A 16,725-nucleotide genomic window follows, 5' to 3' on the forward strand; every position below is an offset into this window, starting at 1 on the left:
AATGCTTGTTGACTGTATTTAGAGAAAGGAAGATTATGGAATCGGTTTCCCAAAATTTAGTGAAGGTCGTAGTTGCAGGAGTAATTTGCATGGTGCTTCTCTTAGAATGTGAGGCAGGTATTGCAAATGTTATTATTTTTGTCTTATAGATGAGAAAATTGAGGTCCTCAGAGGCCTAATGACTTTCTTTTAGCAAAATATTAAGTAGCTGAGGCAAAATTTGAACCCAGGACTCTAATTCAGAACAACTTCCATATGTCACACTGCCCCTATGTGATTTTAAAGGTATTCCTAAAATCCCCATGGCAAATTCACATAAAACAGGGTTACTGGGGACTAAATTAAAAATAGAAACATAATACATCCCAAATCATTTGATAAAAACTTCTCTGGCAAAATGTTTTTGTCGAGTGAGGGTATTAGCATTCCAGTTCTCTCATTTGATAAATGAAGACACTGAAGGCCAGTTTGATGAAATGATTTCCACAAGGCCACATAGTGACATAGGGTTTTTCTGAAAAATATCTTGGAATTTCAATGAGCTGCAAGCTCAGCATGGATCAACAGAGTGGTATGGCAAACAAGACTCAATCAATAAATAGTTATTAAGCACCTACTATGTGCCAGGCACTGTGTTAAGCACTGAAGATACAATGTATGGCAAACAACACTCAGTCAATAAACATTTATTAAGCACCTACTATGAGCCAGGCACTATGTTAAGCACTGAAGATACAGAAAGGAAAAAGATACTTCTTGCCCTCTGGAGGAGACAATATGCAAAGAAATATGTACAAACAAGCTATATTCAAGGTAAACAGGAAGTAATTAAGAGAAGAAAAACTATAATCAAGATAAATTGGGTTCAAATCCTGCCTGTGAGATTTACTAGCTGTGTAACCCTGTGCAAATCATTTAACTTACATATTCTAAATTAGAGATTACATTAGTGCTGATAATAGGAAAAGCCTCAGGATTTAAATTAATTAAAATGTTAGAATTAAGAGGGGTTGGGAAAAGCTTCCTGTAGAAGATGGAATTTTAGTTGGGACTTAAAGGAAGCCAGGAAAGGCAATAACTGGAGATGAGGAGGTAAAGCTTTCTGGGAATGGGGAAGAGCCAGAGTAAACACTGGAGCTGAGAGCTGGAGCATGTTGATTGTGGAACAGAAAGGAGGCTAGAGTCATTAGACTGTAGAGCATGTGGTGGGGAGTAAGGTATAAGAAGTCGGACAAGGTCACAGGGGGCTCAGTTATGAACTAATAAAGCCTTCTGCTGAAAGAAGAGAGGCAGATCCTATGGAGTACTGCGTTCAGTTCTTCTGACGTGAAGAAAGTGGAGGGAAGGCAGCCAAGAAAGGGAAGGACCTCAAAGTTCATGCCAGAAGGGGATGAGTTAGACGTACTAGAGATTTTTAGACTAGAGAAGATTTGGGGTAGGGTCGGTTAACATAACAGCTGCCTCTAAGTATTTGAATGGCTGTCACATGGAAAAGGAATTAGATTTGTTTTGTTTGGTCTCAGAGGACAGAACTGCAAAGAGGGAAATTTAGGCCTCCCAACAAAATGGTGGGTAGAGATATCTCTCCCTTTGGCGGTCTTTGAGCAAAGCTTGGACAACTGCTTGCCAAGTCTGACAGAGAGGATTCTTGTTCAGGCACGTGGTGAGCTAAATTGCCACTGAGATCCGCTCCAACTCTGAGATGCTGTTTTGTGATAAATAGGAAAGGCTGCCCCATGGTGTTCCAACCTCAAATACGCCATCTCTTCTTTCACTTTTCTAGCTGTTATTTGTTACTTTGGCTCAACAATGTTAATCATAAGAAACAAAAGGAATAATAAAATTGTATTGATAAGCCAGGTATTATATTTATGAAGTGCTTTGCAAACTTCATTAATGTGCTTTCTTTCTAAGGAAGGATTAAAGAAAAAAAGGATTAAAGGTCAAATTCTAATTTAAAAAATTCTTCCAAAGGACTGCCTAAATTCTTTGTATTATTATTACTACTACTACTACTACTGCTACTATTATTATTATTAGTAGTAGTGGTGGTAGTAATAGTAGCAGTAGTAGTAGTAATGGTGGTGATAGTGGTGGTGATAGTAGTAGTAGTAGCAGTAGTAGTAGTAGTAGTAGTAGTAGTAGTAGTAGTAGTAGTAGTAGTAATAGTAGTTTTCAAGCAATTGGTTTGAAATAAGGGAGCCAATATGTGGGATTTGATTATCTTTTTGTTCTGTGTCAAGTTTAGGATAGTGGTGGAAACAGACTTTCACCAGAACAGGTATAATGTGACAAATGTAAGACATTTTAAGAAAATGTATAGCTTTTTTCTTTTAAATTTCCATAAATTTAAAAAGAAAATAATTTAATATCATTAAAAAATATCCTTACACCCAAAGTAAAGTTGACCATGTTATCCGATAATATAATATCCAATCTGATTTCTCTCACAATCTAGGCAGCCAGAAACTCTGGATCAGTGGGTTTCTGGTAGATTCACTTGTGATTTAGAGACATGCCCTCTTTGACAATGAGAAAAATAAAAACTTTAAAAGGTTATCAAAAGACCTCTTCATTATCAATAAGCTGATTAAAATAGGATGAAAGACCTTGGGTGGTGATGGGGTGTCACATTATTATTACATTAGTGCTGATAATAGGAAATGCCTCAGGATTTAAATTAATTAAAATACTAGGAAAATAGATCACAATGAAGGTAATATATAGTATAAAGCAGATCTCTCTCAGTCTTTGCTTGAGTTAAGAGAATGTAGAAAATGAGATTTAGAAGATATGGAAGATGAGATTTAGCAACTAAAACAAACGCACCAAGTCTTGTTCAAGCTGTCCTAAGTAAAAATGATTTAAACAAACCCTCTTCCTTTATCTTTGAATATAATAAACCTTTTACAGAATACTGTAAAATATATAAACACATACAAATAACCTCTCTCCATATATATGTAATATATATCATAACAACAACAATTAAAAATTCATATTGGTTTTAGCTCAAGGATTACTCACCTTTCTGGCTCTGTAGGTCCTGGAGGTGCTGAGGCTTCAGTTGCAGCTATTATACAATTCTAGCACCCATGCCAGCTGTATATATACCCCAGCAACTTTCTATGAAACTAAGCTTCCAAATTGCAACACAGAAAAAAATACTGAAGAACCTCGGGGATTTCAAGCAGTTCCTTTTTTGTTTGTATCAATAATGCAAACAGAAAGCAGGCTTGAGTCCCAGGTAGCCTACCAAGAGGAAATTACTCTCTGACCTTTGGGTGGGGGAAAAGGAAGAAAAGAGATATGATTTTGGTAATTTATATAGATATAATATGCATGTTATTAGGCACATATTCATGTGAGGAATTAGGCACAGACCACAGGGAAAAGACCAGCGAGGGAGAAACAAATCTTTAGATCATGTTACATGGGAATGGAAGAGAAACTATGCTTTTTGCACTTCAGTTTCCTAAGCTGGAAGATGAGGGGTTTGACTAGATTAGGGGTTGTTAAGCTAGGATCCACTGATGCTTAAGGGGTCCATGGATAGATTTCAGGAGATCTGTGGACTTAGATGAGAACAAATGCAACATTTCTTTCAATTACAAATGTAGGCAGTAAGAATTATTGAGAAGGGGTGCATAGGCTTCACCAGATTGCCAAGGGAATCCACAATACGCAAAAAGGTTAAGGACCCTGTGATAGAATAATCTCTAAAGTTCCTTTGGCTCTGAGTCTGTGAGTTTAACTATTTGACAGCTAATTCCTATATGGCATTCCATGGGAGGAGGAGAGAAGGAAGTAGTTTGAAATGCTGGAGAGACAGTCCCTTTTTCCCAAGACTATACATTCCAGATTCCTACTCTCATACAATTTCCAGTTGCCACCAATCAAACTCACAATCAGATTTCAATTCACTTGGTATCTTCCTGAGCTCTCTGTTCCCATGTAGAATTATAGTACTCAGATATTTACATTTGCCATGGCTTGGCCTCATGATTCAGAAAATGCTTAAATCACTCTGGTGACCAGCATTGATTCCCATGGCCTACAGCCTTTCCGGACAGCTACAGCTACCTGACCCTAGAACCCAGCATAAGATGGACACCAAGGAGGGCCTGCCTTCTTTACCCTCTGTCAGCATTTAGCACCTGCATTGTGCACACTCAGCAACTCTTTCACATTTTGGTCTCCCTTTTACCCTATTCTTCTTTATCCAATAACTGCTCTGTGATCATAAACACATTTAAGGGCTAGATTTCTCTCTCTCTCTCTCTCTCTCTCTCTCTCTCTCTCTCTCTCACATACGTATTATAGATATTAAATTTGCCACTTTTAATATTTTAAAACTGGAATGAAAAGAATGATAAATGACTGTGGCTAGCTGTAGGGATACTGTCTTCACACAGCTCTTTGCCTCCTGGGATTCTTGGCTTACCTACCAAAAGCACTTTAAAAAATTTCCCATACTTCAAACCCATCCTATCATAGATTAGATGTTCTCTAAGGTGGTTAAAGAGCTGACATTCATTGATTCTGTCATCTTCTATAGTTCATTACATATGTGCGTGTATATAAATGACATGCAGATGGACAGAGCTATAATAATAATAATAACTCACATTTATATGGTGCTTTAAGGATTTGAAAGTGCTTTATCTACATTATACCACCAAAACCAACATGGTGCAATGAATAGAAATTTGCCCTGGAAACCAGAAGACCTGCTTCTTTCACATATTGGCTGTGTGACCATGGATATTTCACTTATACTGTCAATGCCCTAGGCCTGGGGAGTCACTCGTACAGGCTCAAGGACTCCCACAACATTCCTGAATCTGGTTTGAACCAGATTAAAATGTAATTGGAAATACTTGACAAAATAAATAAAAATACAATAATATATTACATAAAATATTCAGGTGGTTACATATATAACATTACATTTTACAATTAAGTCAGTACGTGGCTTGCAGGGATTCAATTAGTGCCCCCTACTTCCCCTTTTCTATTTGCATTTGACAACATTGCTTTAGTAAACTTTCTAAAACTCTACATTGCAGAGAAGGTGCCAACCTTCATTGGCAGAGGGAGTTTCTTTACCAGGGAGTTCCCTAGACTGGTGATAACCACCCAACCAAGTGCTTATCTCATTCCCTATCTCATATAATATAGATAGTCTTATAGACAGCTAGGATTATACATAAATGCAGAGCTATACACATGTACCTGTGTATAAAGAGAGACAAATGGCTATATACACACGTTTTCACACATGGGCACACACAGACCCAGACAAAAAAGATAAAATACACTTGAGCTCAGCCACAATCCCACAGTGCTTTGATGCACAGATGTGCCTGCACCCCTACAAAAAGAAAATCTCTGTTTGTTATAAACAACAGATACATAGAACACTAGACCTAGATATATACCCAGCATCACAGAATTAGTGCTGGAAGGGAGTTCGGAGGTCATCTAGTCCAACTCCTACGTTTTTTTCAAATGAGGAGAGGGAAGTTCAGCGAGGTTATGCAATTTGCCCAAAGTCACACAGGTGGTTTATAAAGAACCTTAGATACACACCCAAATCTGTCGACTCTTAAATTCTGATTTGAATGACAGAAAGGACCAAGTTTTTACATGCAAATACACATATAGGGGAAGCAAACACAAAACCCTCTCCTTTCGTCCTCTTTGAGAACCCCCAATTAGAGAGCTGCCTAGGGGACTTGAACCGTGACGCAATTCCCGCATTCTGGGTTTGTGGCCCAGAGGAGCCCCCATCCTTCTTTCGCTCCCCCTTCCCCGGGAGCCAAACTCCGAGTCCTCAGACCCAATCTTTTCGGCGGGCTGGGAGCTGGAAGTTCCTGTGGCCAGGGATGGGGGCCCGGGGGAGAGGAGCTGTCCTGCTCAGAGTTTCCAGTGTTCTTTCCTCCTCTCCGATCTTGAGGTGGAGAAATGGGAAACAGAGAACTGGGAGCTTCCCAGCCTCTCCAGTCCCACTTCCTCCCTCGCCGTCAGCTGGCCAGGGGAAGAAGGGGAAGTCCCAGCGATCTCTCTCTCTTTCAGCCTGCGTGGGGTCATCGGACGCAGAGATCTACAGCCCCGATGGTTGAGAGGAGGGTAACCGCGTGGCCCTCGTTCCTCAAGTGTTCGCCGCAATGCCCAAAGCTCGGAGTGAAAGCTGCCTGTAACTTGTCAGGTGCATCTACCTGATTGTTTTTCCCGGTCCCTCCCTGTCTGGGGGTGGAGGATGCGTTCACCACCCTTAAGCTTAACCCATGGCTCTCCGAAGTCCAGCTGCTGCTATTTCAGTGGGATTTGGGTCTGAGTTTGGAAAAATGTGGAGGGCATGGGTGAGTCTAGAGTTCCAGTAACACGGGTAGTGGGGCAGGATGAGGGGTATATTTAATCCTTAAATCAAGCCTTAATAGCAGTAACAAGGTACCCCCTCCAAACTCCTGCAGAAAAGCTCAAAATTTTAATCACAGGTGATTAAAGCCCTAACAGAAAAGGCCACTCATGACATCACATCTGATTTGAATTCTGTTTTATTTATATATTGCCAGCTTCATGTGTCAGAGAAGGACATACAGAAGTCACAAGAAGGATGGCAGAGAGTGGCCGTCAGAAAGAATGTGAATGGATCCAGTTTATAGCCACTAATGAAAAGATCTTTCTGAGTACAAATAGTGGAGAGAACTTTGTTATTTGAAGTCATGGGATGACAGAATCTCAGAATATGAAAGGGGCTTAGAGGCCAACTATTCCACCCCATCACTGAGCAAGAATCCTTTTTATAACACATTCAATTTGTGATCATCTAACACTTTACTGGAAGAACTGTAAGGAGGGAAACTTCTTTCAGAAGCATCTTATTCCACTTTGGGATCATTCCAATTGTTGGGAAGTTTTTATACCAAGTCTAAATCTGTCTCTTTTGCCATTTCCACCCATTGCTCAGAGTTCTGCCCTCTGGGGCCAAATGTTTTTGTTGTTGAGTTGTGTCTGACTTTTTGTGACTCAATATGGGGTCATCCTGGTAGAGTGGTTTGCTATTTCCTTCTCTAGCTCATTTTATGGATGAGGAAACGGAGGTCAACAAGGTCAAGGACTTGGCCAAGGTCACACAGCTAGTGTCTGAGGCCAGATTTTAATTCAGGAAAAGGAGTCTTCCTGACTCCTGGCCCAGCACTCTCTCCACTGTGCCAACTCACTTCCCCAAGGGTCACAAAGAACAAATCCAATCCCTCTTCCATGAAACAATCCTTCAGATACTTGAACCCAGCAATCACATTCCCTAGTCTTTCCTCTCTTCTCTGAACTGCCCATCCCCAGGCTCTTCAGCCGATCCTCATATGTCATGAGTTTGAGGCTTTTCTTACTGCTACCATCTATCACTCTGAAATTCCTTTCTCTAACTAGAACTTCTTGTCCTGCTATCTCTTTCTGTGTTTAATTCTTCCCAAACCTATTCTCTGTCCTCACCGCAATATCTAGACACTCCATTCCTTTGTGTTTTCTGGACTAGCATTCCTGCTGTCTCTTCATTTTCTTCCCTTCAAAATTCGGACCCATTTGTTGGTCAATCAGCTCAATTTTATACTATTATAGATCCTCAAATACCTTGTCCTACTGTCTTATCTCTGCTCAGCCCTTTCCAAGCTGCAAACTGGGATTCTTCCTATCTGCTTTGTCTGCTCCTGCTCCAGTGCTTCTACCAAGGTGTGGAAGTAATGGATTTCACACAGCTGTGCTCAGTGGGCTCACTACAAATGTTTGTTACCTAATCCCAACTGGATACTCAATGCTTCATGCCACCCCTCCCCCCCCCCCCCCCCCCCCCGCCTTTTGTTGTCTTTAAGTAGTTTCAGTCATGTCCAACTCTTCATGGCCCCATTTGGGGTTTTCTTGGCAAAGATATGGAGTGGTTTGCCCTTTCCTTCTCCAGCTCATTTTACAGATGAGGAAACAGAGGTGACTTGCCCAGGGTCACCCAGGTAGTAAGTATCTAAGGCCAGATTTGAATTCAGGAAGATGAGTCTTCCTGACTCCAGGCCTGACACTCTAGCCACTGTGCTACCTAGATGCCCTGCCAATCCCTTTACTTTTCCCTTTCAGACTCCCCACAGTGGCCACTTTAAACTTTCCTTACTCTCTTCATGAGAGACCCTAACCTTATATGTTCACCTAAGAAATTGAGGCTATCCCTCAAAATCTCCTTCTCTTTCCCAACTTTGAACCTCAAGTCACTTCATCATACCTCTCCCTCCTTTGCTTCAATCCTGGGCTTTCCTTCTTGCCAATGGCAATCCCTCTACCTGTGGCCTCGATCCCTTCCACTCCTACCAGCTCTTGAAGCTCATCCTTTTGACAATTTTTATCTTTTTTCCCCCTGGTTTTCAGTTACTCCTTATCCACTGGCTCCTTTCCTGCTGTCTACAAATGTGCCCAGATCTTTTCTAGACTTCAGCAATCACTTCCACTGCTACTGCCACCACCAACTTTATTTTAACCCTACCATCCCTTTAAGCTATTGTTCTACATCTCTCCTCTGTATCTGTCATACTAGAAAAAGCTGTTTATATATGTATTCATTTTCTTCATTTTCTTACCTCCTACTCACTTTTCAATCCCTTGAAACCTGTTCTCTGTTCCTACTACTATTTGACTGAAACTGCTTTCTCCAAGGTGCCCAGTGTTCTCTATATTGCCAAATCCAAAGACCAAATGACCAAATCCAATTAGTTTATATCCTTCTTCATCTTTCTGCAGTGTTTGACATATTGGTGACACCTCCTTCTGGATACCCTCTCTTCCCCAAGTTTTCATGGTACTGCTCTGTTGTTTCTAACTGTATGATCTTTTTTAATCTTCTTTTAAGAATCATCATACATGTTCCATCTTATTAAATTGTAGTGTATATGTGAATATGTGAATATCTCTAGACTTTGTCCTGGGATCTCTCTTCTTCATTCACTATGCTATAATATATTATTCTCTCTCTCTCTCTCTCTCTCTCTCTCTCTCTCTCTCTCTCTCTCTCTCTCTCTCTCTCTCTCTCCTTTTCAATCAACTATTACCTCTGTGGAGATGACTCTCCAGCTTTCACATCCAGCATTCATCTCTCAAGCTCTTGCTCTGCATTTCCAATTGCATGCTAGACATCTCTACCTAGATGTCCAATTGGTACCTTAAAATCAGCATGTCCAAAACTGAAATCATTGTCATTTCCATTAAACCCACCCCCTTCTTAACTTTTCTATTTCCTATGGGAATTGCTTCTTTCCAGTCACTAAGGTTTGCATCTTTGGAGTCATTCTCACTCTTCACCCTCATTTCTAACCAAATTGGTTGGTCGTGTCAATTATATTTCTGCAGCCTCTCTTGCTTCCATCCCTTTATCTCCACTGACATCACAACCCTCATCTTCTTTTGCTTAGAATACTTCGATTGCTTCTTTGGTCTTCCTGTGACCAGTCTTTCTGCTCTCCAATCTATCCTTCACAAACCTGACAAGCTGATGATCCCAAAGGACAAGTCTGACCATGTTTTGCTTAAAAATTTTGATGGCTCTCTGTTTCCTTTCCTTTAGAATAAAATGCAAGCTCACATTTTAGTCTCTTATAATCAGTTTTTCCAGGCTGATTATACATTATATCTCCATCCATGCTCCCTCTATGCTTTAGTATAACTGGTCTACTTGCTATTCCTTGTAGATGAAGTTCCATCTCACCTCCACATATTTGCATGACCTCATGACCATGCGCCTTTCTTTCTTTATTTTTACTTCTTGTGACTCCTGGCTCCCTTTAAGGCTCAGGTCAAGCAGTACCTTTTATGAGAGGCCTTTCCTGATTCCCTCAATTTCTAATTCTCCTGCCCAAATGTTGCTTTCCTTTTGCATACATACTGTATTTGCTTATCTGCAAACATGCTGCATCCCCCAGTAGAATGTAGGCTCACTAAGGGAAGGGATTCTTACATGTTTGTAATTGCATCTTCAGTACAGAAAACAGTAGCTGGCCTGTAGTAGGTGCTTAGTAAATGTGTATTGTTTGATTATAAATGGATCTTTGTCAACCTCCTCTGGCTCTGGTTATTCTTATCAATATTCTTCCTAAAATGTGTTGCCAAGAATGGAACATGATATTGCAGCCTCTGGCCAGGGGGCAGAGTATGTGGGGATTATAGATTCCCTAGTTATGGATGCTGTATATTTCTCTTAATGCAGTCTAACATCATGATCATTTCTTTTGGCTGCCATACATCGTTGAATCATATAGATTGTTTTCTTCTTTTAATTTTTTGTACTTCCTTCTTCAATTGGCCAATTGTATTTTTAAAGGATTTGTTTTCTTCAGTGTACTTTTTTCCCAATTGGCCAATTGTATTTTTTAAGGACTCTTCTACCTCTCTCATTAGACTTTTAAAATCCTTCTTGAGCTCTTCTAAGAAGGCTTTTTGGGCTTCAGACCAGTTCATATTCCCTTTTGTTGTTGCAGATGTGGGTTTGCTGACAATGTCATCCTATTCAGAATTTCTGTCTTGATCTTCACTCTTCTCATAATATGAATCTATGGTACGTTTCTTTTTACTCATGGTTTCTTTATTCCCTGGCCTTTAAAGAGATTGAGCTCTCCTACTGGGGAACAGAGGGCACTGACCCAAGCTTCTTGTGTTGGGAGCCTAGGTCTTGGTCACTGGCTTTGTGTGCTGGGGCCTCTTATGTTGGCAATTGGAGGCTGTAGGGTTTTGGCAGCTTACCATGTGTTGGACCAGAATCAGGAAGGCTGGAACTTTCAGGCAATTCTAGGTTGCCTGCTTTTCCTTTCCTTTAGCTTTCTTCAGCTCCTTTTAGATGGGTGCTGCAGGGTGTTTATCTGCCTGGGGCCCCTTACAATGCTGCCTCCCTCGTTTCTGCCAATGCACTGGGAGATTCTTTTGTGGTAGCGTGCCGAGGCACCTGGTGGTTTTCTGAGCTGGCTTCCACCGGTTCCCTGCCCTCACTGAGGCACTCCAAAGTCTAGGTGTTGGTGTTTGCCTGCTCTACCACCTGGGCTTCAGGATCTCCTCCTGGCTGACAGTTGGAGGATGTAGGGTTCTGAGAGCTTACCTGGTGTTGGATTGGAATCAGCAAGGCTGGGACTTTAGGAAGACTCTAGGTTGCTTTCTTCAGCTCCTTTCAGATGAATGCTGCAGGGTGCTTATCCGCCTGGGGCCCTTTGTAGTGCTGCTTCCCTTATTTTTGCTGAGGCACTGGGAGACCTGTTTGCTGGGCTGCTGCACTGCTGCTCCTCGTCTTTCTTCTAGTTCAGCTGTTCCAGGGTTTTTTTCTGGGGTGATATTTTCTGGGTTTTCAGAAGTTGATAGGGGAGGATGAGAGTGACTACCTTTTCACTCTGCCATCTTGACTCCCCAGAAACACCCTTCTTACTAGATTGTTCCACACTTTTCTATTCATCTTTCTTTACCTGCCCTTTCTTGCCTTTTCTATTCATATTTTAAAAAAAAATCTAAATTGGTCAATGAGTTTTCACTGTAGCTACACTGATCTCTTTAGACAACTTCCCTTTTTTCTACTCATTGGATATTTCTTTTTGTGTTTACAGTTTAATTCTGAAAAGTTTCCCATCTATTCAGGGCTTACTTTCTCTGTAGAATTTTAGACTCCTGTCACGGAGTCCTATTCATGTACTCCTATCTATCCTTTGTCTGAATTAATTGACGTCTGCTCCCCTAAAGTCTAGGCTTATCACATTGACCGGACTTTCTCTCTATTACTAGTTCTAAGCTAGAGTCAACACACATCTTTCATCTACCTGTGCCCTCCCATAGTTCCAGAATTTCCTTAGGTGACTATACCTCCTGAATATGTAATGCTTCTCTGCCCCTCTTTTTTTTTTTTTGTTAAGCTGACAGTGCAATGTATTTTCTTATTCCAGCTATACAGAGCACATTCTGGCTGAAAGGAGTTCTAAAGAATCAGTCCCCTTTAACTCAGGAATGCTTTATAACTTGTCTTAGGCTTGAGGTGTGCATTTTCCATCTGCTTCCTGGTAGAAAATGGCCTGAAGAACAGTCAAGGAAGTTGCTCGGAACATCTTGGTCCCTTCCCTCCTCACTTTAGCTCCCAGGCCTGGAGCAGAAACAGTGCAGCACCGAGATGCCCAGTCCCACCCAGAAGGCAGAAGAGCCTCCATCATTCTTCCCAACCACAGGGAGAATAGATCTAGATATGGCAGGGCCAGAGATCAGTGTCCAGCCAGAGTGCAGCAGGGGCTGGCTGTTCGACAACAGAGTCCTGAATTCTCCAGAAGATGGCTGGGAAATTCTTCCCCCCATTTTGAAGGACCTTCTCCCCTTCTTCAGTTGAAGTTCTAAGATGTCCCACAATAGGGTCATCAACCAGTTCCTCAAAAGGTACTCGCTCAAACAAGGGATGCTCTTCAAAGTGGGTACAGATCCAGCTGTGCAGTTCCATCACATCAGTGATAGCCCCCCAATTCTCAGGACGTAGGCATATTCTGCTAGCGGTGTAGGGCTGATGATTTGACACTTGTGTCTAGCCCGTTTGAAGTGTGGGTCAGGAAAGAGGAAGAACATCTTTGTTAACTGCCCTTTGTGGGAAAAGTTGGGTAAATGCTTCATGGCATTGCTACGAAGACAGGTGATATTCTGGAAGCCACCCCCAGAAGTAGATCGAAGGGCTCAGATCCTATCCTGAACATAATCTGAGACCTTTACCCAGATCTCTCGGCCAAGGATCGGCATGTTTGGGAATATTGGGGATAGTTCCACTAACAAACCACCATAGCCACAGCCTATGTCAGCAAATTCCACTTGGGCCTGAGCTCCCTCTTCTTTCTCATCCTTTGGGTCATCATGTCTCTGGTTGCGGGTCAGTGGGTCAAAGAACTTGGGGTAGAGCTCAGATCAGTCCATCTCCTCTGGCTTTACAGGGTAGCACAGTGTGTGGTTGGCCATAGGGTTAGAGTGAGCTCATTGTTGGTAGAAGAGCTTCTGGGGCACTGCAGTTGGAGTTCCCTCCCCCTGCGTTGTTCCAGGGTCCCTCTACTCATCTTTTTACCTCTCTGACCCAATCCAACAAGCATTAGCAAGCACTTTCTGTTTCCAGAACACTGTGCTTAAGTTCTGGGGAAACAAATATAAAACAAACAAACAACTAATCTCTGCTCTTAAGGAGCTCACGTTCTACTGGAAGGGATTCAACATGTAAGCAGATGGGTGTATACGTGATAATTTAAGGAGGAAGGAGAGAAAGTAAGCATTAACAATTAAGGAGATGGGGAGAAGCTTTTCATAAGGGGTGACACATGAGTTAAGGTTCGAAGAAAGAAAGACTAAGAGAGGGAGATGAGAAAATGTCACATTCCAGAAATGGCGGGTAACTAGTGCAAAAACATGGAGATGAATAATGGAGCGCCAAGTGTAGGAAATACCAAGTACATCTGTTTGACTGGAATATAAAATACACAAAAGATAGCAATGTACAAAAATGGATCTAAATTATAAAAGGACTTGAAATGCCAAGCTAAGGAGTTTGCATTTTATCACAGAGGCTAATTATAAAACAAGTTTAATAGACAGAAAGGAAGAATTACATATTTGGAGAATTATTATATGTTCTGGGCTAGATCAAGCCAATATAGTGAAGCTGTCAAAACTATGTAAATTTATTTGTAGATTTAATGACACACCTATAAAAAAACCCAATAAGATATTTCATAGAATTAGATAAGTGAAAAAAAATTATATGGAAGAACAAAGGGTCAAGAATGTCAAGGGGAATTATGAAAAAAAATGGAGAAAAGAGGATTTGTACTGTCAGATCTCAACTTATGTAAACAATCTAGTAATTATGAAAACAATCTAGTAAAAAAGACTGGCAGTGTCACAGAGGAGATAGAGAGCCAGGTTCAAGTTCAATTTCTCATGCACACTGACTATGTGACCCTGGAAAGTTAATTTAACCAACCTCTTAGTGTTCTAGGCAACTCTCTGACTCTAAGTTGCATAGGAGGTGCTGACCTGCAGAATAAGTAATTACCTCACCTGGGAGTTTCTTAAATAAGCTGGTGGGGAAGGATGTCCAGAAGGCTGGTGAGTAAGCATTAGCAAGCCCAGCTGATACAGTCCTTGTGGAAGGGGCTGTAGAACCTGCTTCTGAAGAGGCATGAGGATGTTTAATGGAAGTGTCTTGAAGAGATCTGAAGCATATCCATACATTCTGTAACTGGTTTCAGTCCATGTGATGAAAAGGAGACTTTTTAATTGACTGTGGAGCTGGAAGTGAGGTACACTCAGAAGGCCAAAGCCAGTCCCTTTGGCCTAACTCCTTCCTTCCCAGCAATATTCTGGCGTATGATAATCTGGTATTTCATAAAGTCAAGATTGCAAAACATTGTAGAAGGAATTCATTACTGAAAAAAGCTTTTGCAAAAATTGCACAGTATTATAGTGAAAAATGGGATTAGGACTATATCCTATACTACCTACTACAAAAAATTCCAAATGTAACAATAGTCAATACATATAAAAAACATCAAAATAAATTAGGAGATGATAGACTATTATACTTACTGTAGTTATGGAGAAGAACATTCTTAATTATTCAACAAAGAAAAGAAATTATAAGAGATACAATAAATTGATTTACTTATGTATAAAACATTAAATAGTTTTTAAAATAACAACAAATACATCTAGAATTTTTTAAAAGACTGGAAAAAATCTTTGCTAAAACATTTCTGATAAAAATTTAGCCTTCAAAATATGTAAGAAATTAGCACAAGTATATAAGTGTAAGATTCAATATATGTAGTAAAAAGAAATGAATAATTAAGAGTTAGGTTCCCAAAAAGAAACAAATGATCACCAACCACATGAAAAAGTGTTCAATGCCTTGAAAAATCAAAGAAACGCAAGTTAAAAAAAATTCCTATGTACAACCTTAGGTCCATTAATTTGGCCAAGAGAGTTATAAAGAATAAAATTTAATGGGACTCTGGAAAAATAGGCATGTTATTATCTATACTGCCGGTAGAATTGTCAAATGTTGAAACCACTTAGAAGAAATTAGAGTCATTTAGAAGCATTATATGATAATAACTATGAAACTTTTAAAATATCTTTTGACTCCATAAACCCACTACTAGGGCTATACACTAAGGTTGTTATTGACAGATGGAAAGGACAATCTGTACAGAAGAATTCATGTTGTTGTTGTGCATTCATGTCTAACTCTTTGTGATCCCATTTGAGGTTTTCTTGGCAGGGATACTGTAGTGGTTTGCCATTTCCTTCTCTAAGGCCAACAGGGTGAAGTGACTTGGTCAGGGTCACACAACTAATAAGTGCCTGAGGCCACATTTGAACTCAGGAAGATGAGTCTTCCTGACTCTAGGCTCAGCACTCTATCCACAATGCTATCAAGCTGCCTGGCAGAAAAAATTCATAGCAGCATAGTAGTGAAAAACTTAAAATAACTCACGTTCAGTAATAAGGGATAGCTGAATTAATTTTGGTATATGAATATAATGGGACGTTATTGCACCACAAGAAACAACAAATAGAAACATGGGAAGACATATAAAGTGTGGGATTGAAAAAAAGCAGAAGCAAAAACCCAATATATTCACTACACAAATGATAATATTGACAATAAAATGTAGAAAAATATGTTGAAAAAAGTTCAGAAGGGGTCACAAGAACAGATGGAGTGATTTTATTGTTATTTCATTTAAGTAAGTATATACCTTAAAATGTTTTAGACAAACTGTCATGTTCATATTTTGCTTGATAAAACAAAACCAAAAAAAGCCATCATTCACAATCCTAATGAATAGCTTTTTGGATGACGTATCTCTTTAAAAAACAAACCCTTGTTGATGTTATTAGGAAGTTATTGAACAAAGCTATTTTTGTGGTTATATATGTTACAGAAATTTGTGCGATTTTTAACAGATTGTACTATCCCTAAGAAATGCCTAGTTTGAAAAGAGCTTTTAAGGTTGCTTTTTCTTTTTTATCCATTTTTTTTTTTGCAATCAAGGGACAATAGATACAGAGGGATCTTTGCTCCTTTCAGTCTGTTGTAAGATTAGTAAGAAGGCACAGATAAGGTTCCCCAAGGAGACTTCAATCCCAATAATCAGAAAGTTTCACACAAAGAAAAGATAATAATGAGCTTGAGGGCACTAGCTACTTTGGTATATCTGTGGTTCTGAGCCTTGAGCTAAGCATCTCCAGTTGAAGAAGTGAGAGATCTCTTGGCCATGACTCTAAGGAGAATAAGGCAGTTTACTCCTTAAGGGAAAAAAGCAGAGAAGGTTCCTCTGCCCCTCCATGTACCCTCCCAAGCGCCACCCCCTCCTCTCCTGCATAGGGAAACTAAAAGATCCGAAGCACAGAATTGTGGGAAAGTGGCAGCTTGTTAGAACAGAGAGCTGCCCAGATCTTCAACAAACGCCCTCAAAAAGCTCTACAAATGCACCAAAAGGAACACTAATGAATAAAATCAAAGAGAAACTCCTATAAGCTCCTCCTTTCAGTCTAGGACTGCACAAAAATGCTGCCAGAATCTTGTGAAAATGGAGACAAGCTCAGGCAGGCAGAAGCCAGAGAGACAGCCCAGGTAATTCAGCGCCCTTACAGTTTAGCACCTTGACAGACTGTGAGAGGTACAGCAGAAGG

The 16,725-nt window shown here is 40.4% G+C and overlaps 1 pseudogene; it reads right to left on the reverse strand.

Moving 5' to 3' along the window:
• Positions 1-12,241: 12,241 nt before the first annotated feature.
• LOC110212356 (tRNA (guanine-N(7)-)-methyltransferase pseudogene) lies at positions 12,242-14,259 on the reverse strand (annotated as a pseudogene).
• Positions 14,260-16,725: the final 2,466 nt, after the last annotated feature.

This window comes from Phascolarctos cinereus, unplaced genomic scaffold (genome assembly GCF_003287225.1).
Source record: "Phascolarctos cinereus isolate Bilbo 61053 unplaced genomic scaffold, phaCin_HiC Scaffold_2;HRSCAF=192, whole genome shotgun sequence".
In the NCBI taxonomy this organism is placed as follows: Eukaryota; Metazoa; Chordata; class Mammalia; order Diprotodontia; family Phascolarctidae; genus Phascolarctos; species Phascolarctos cinereus.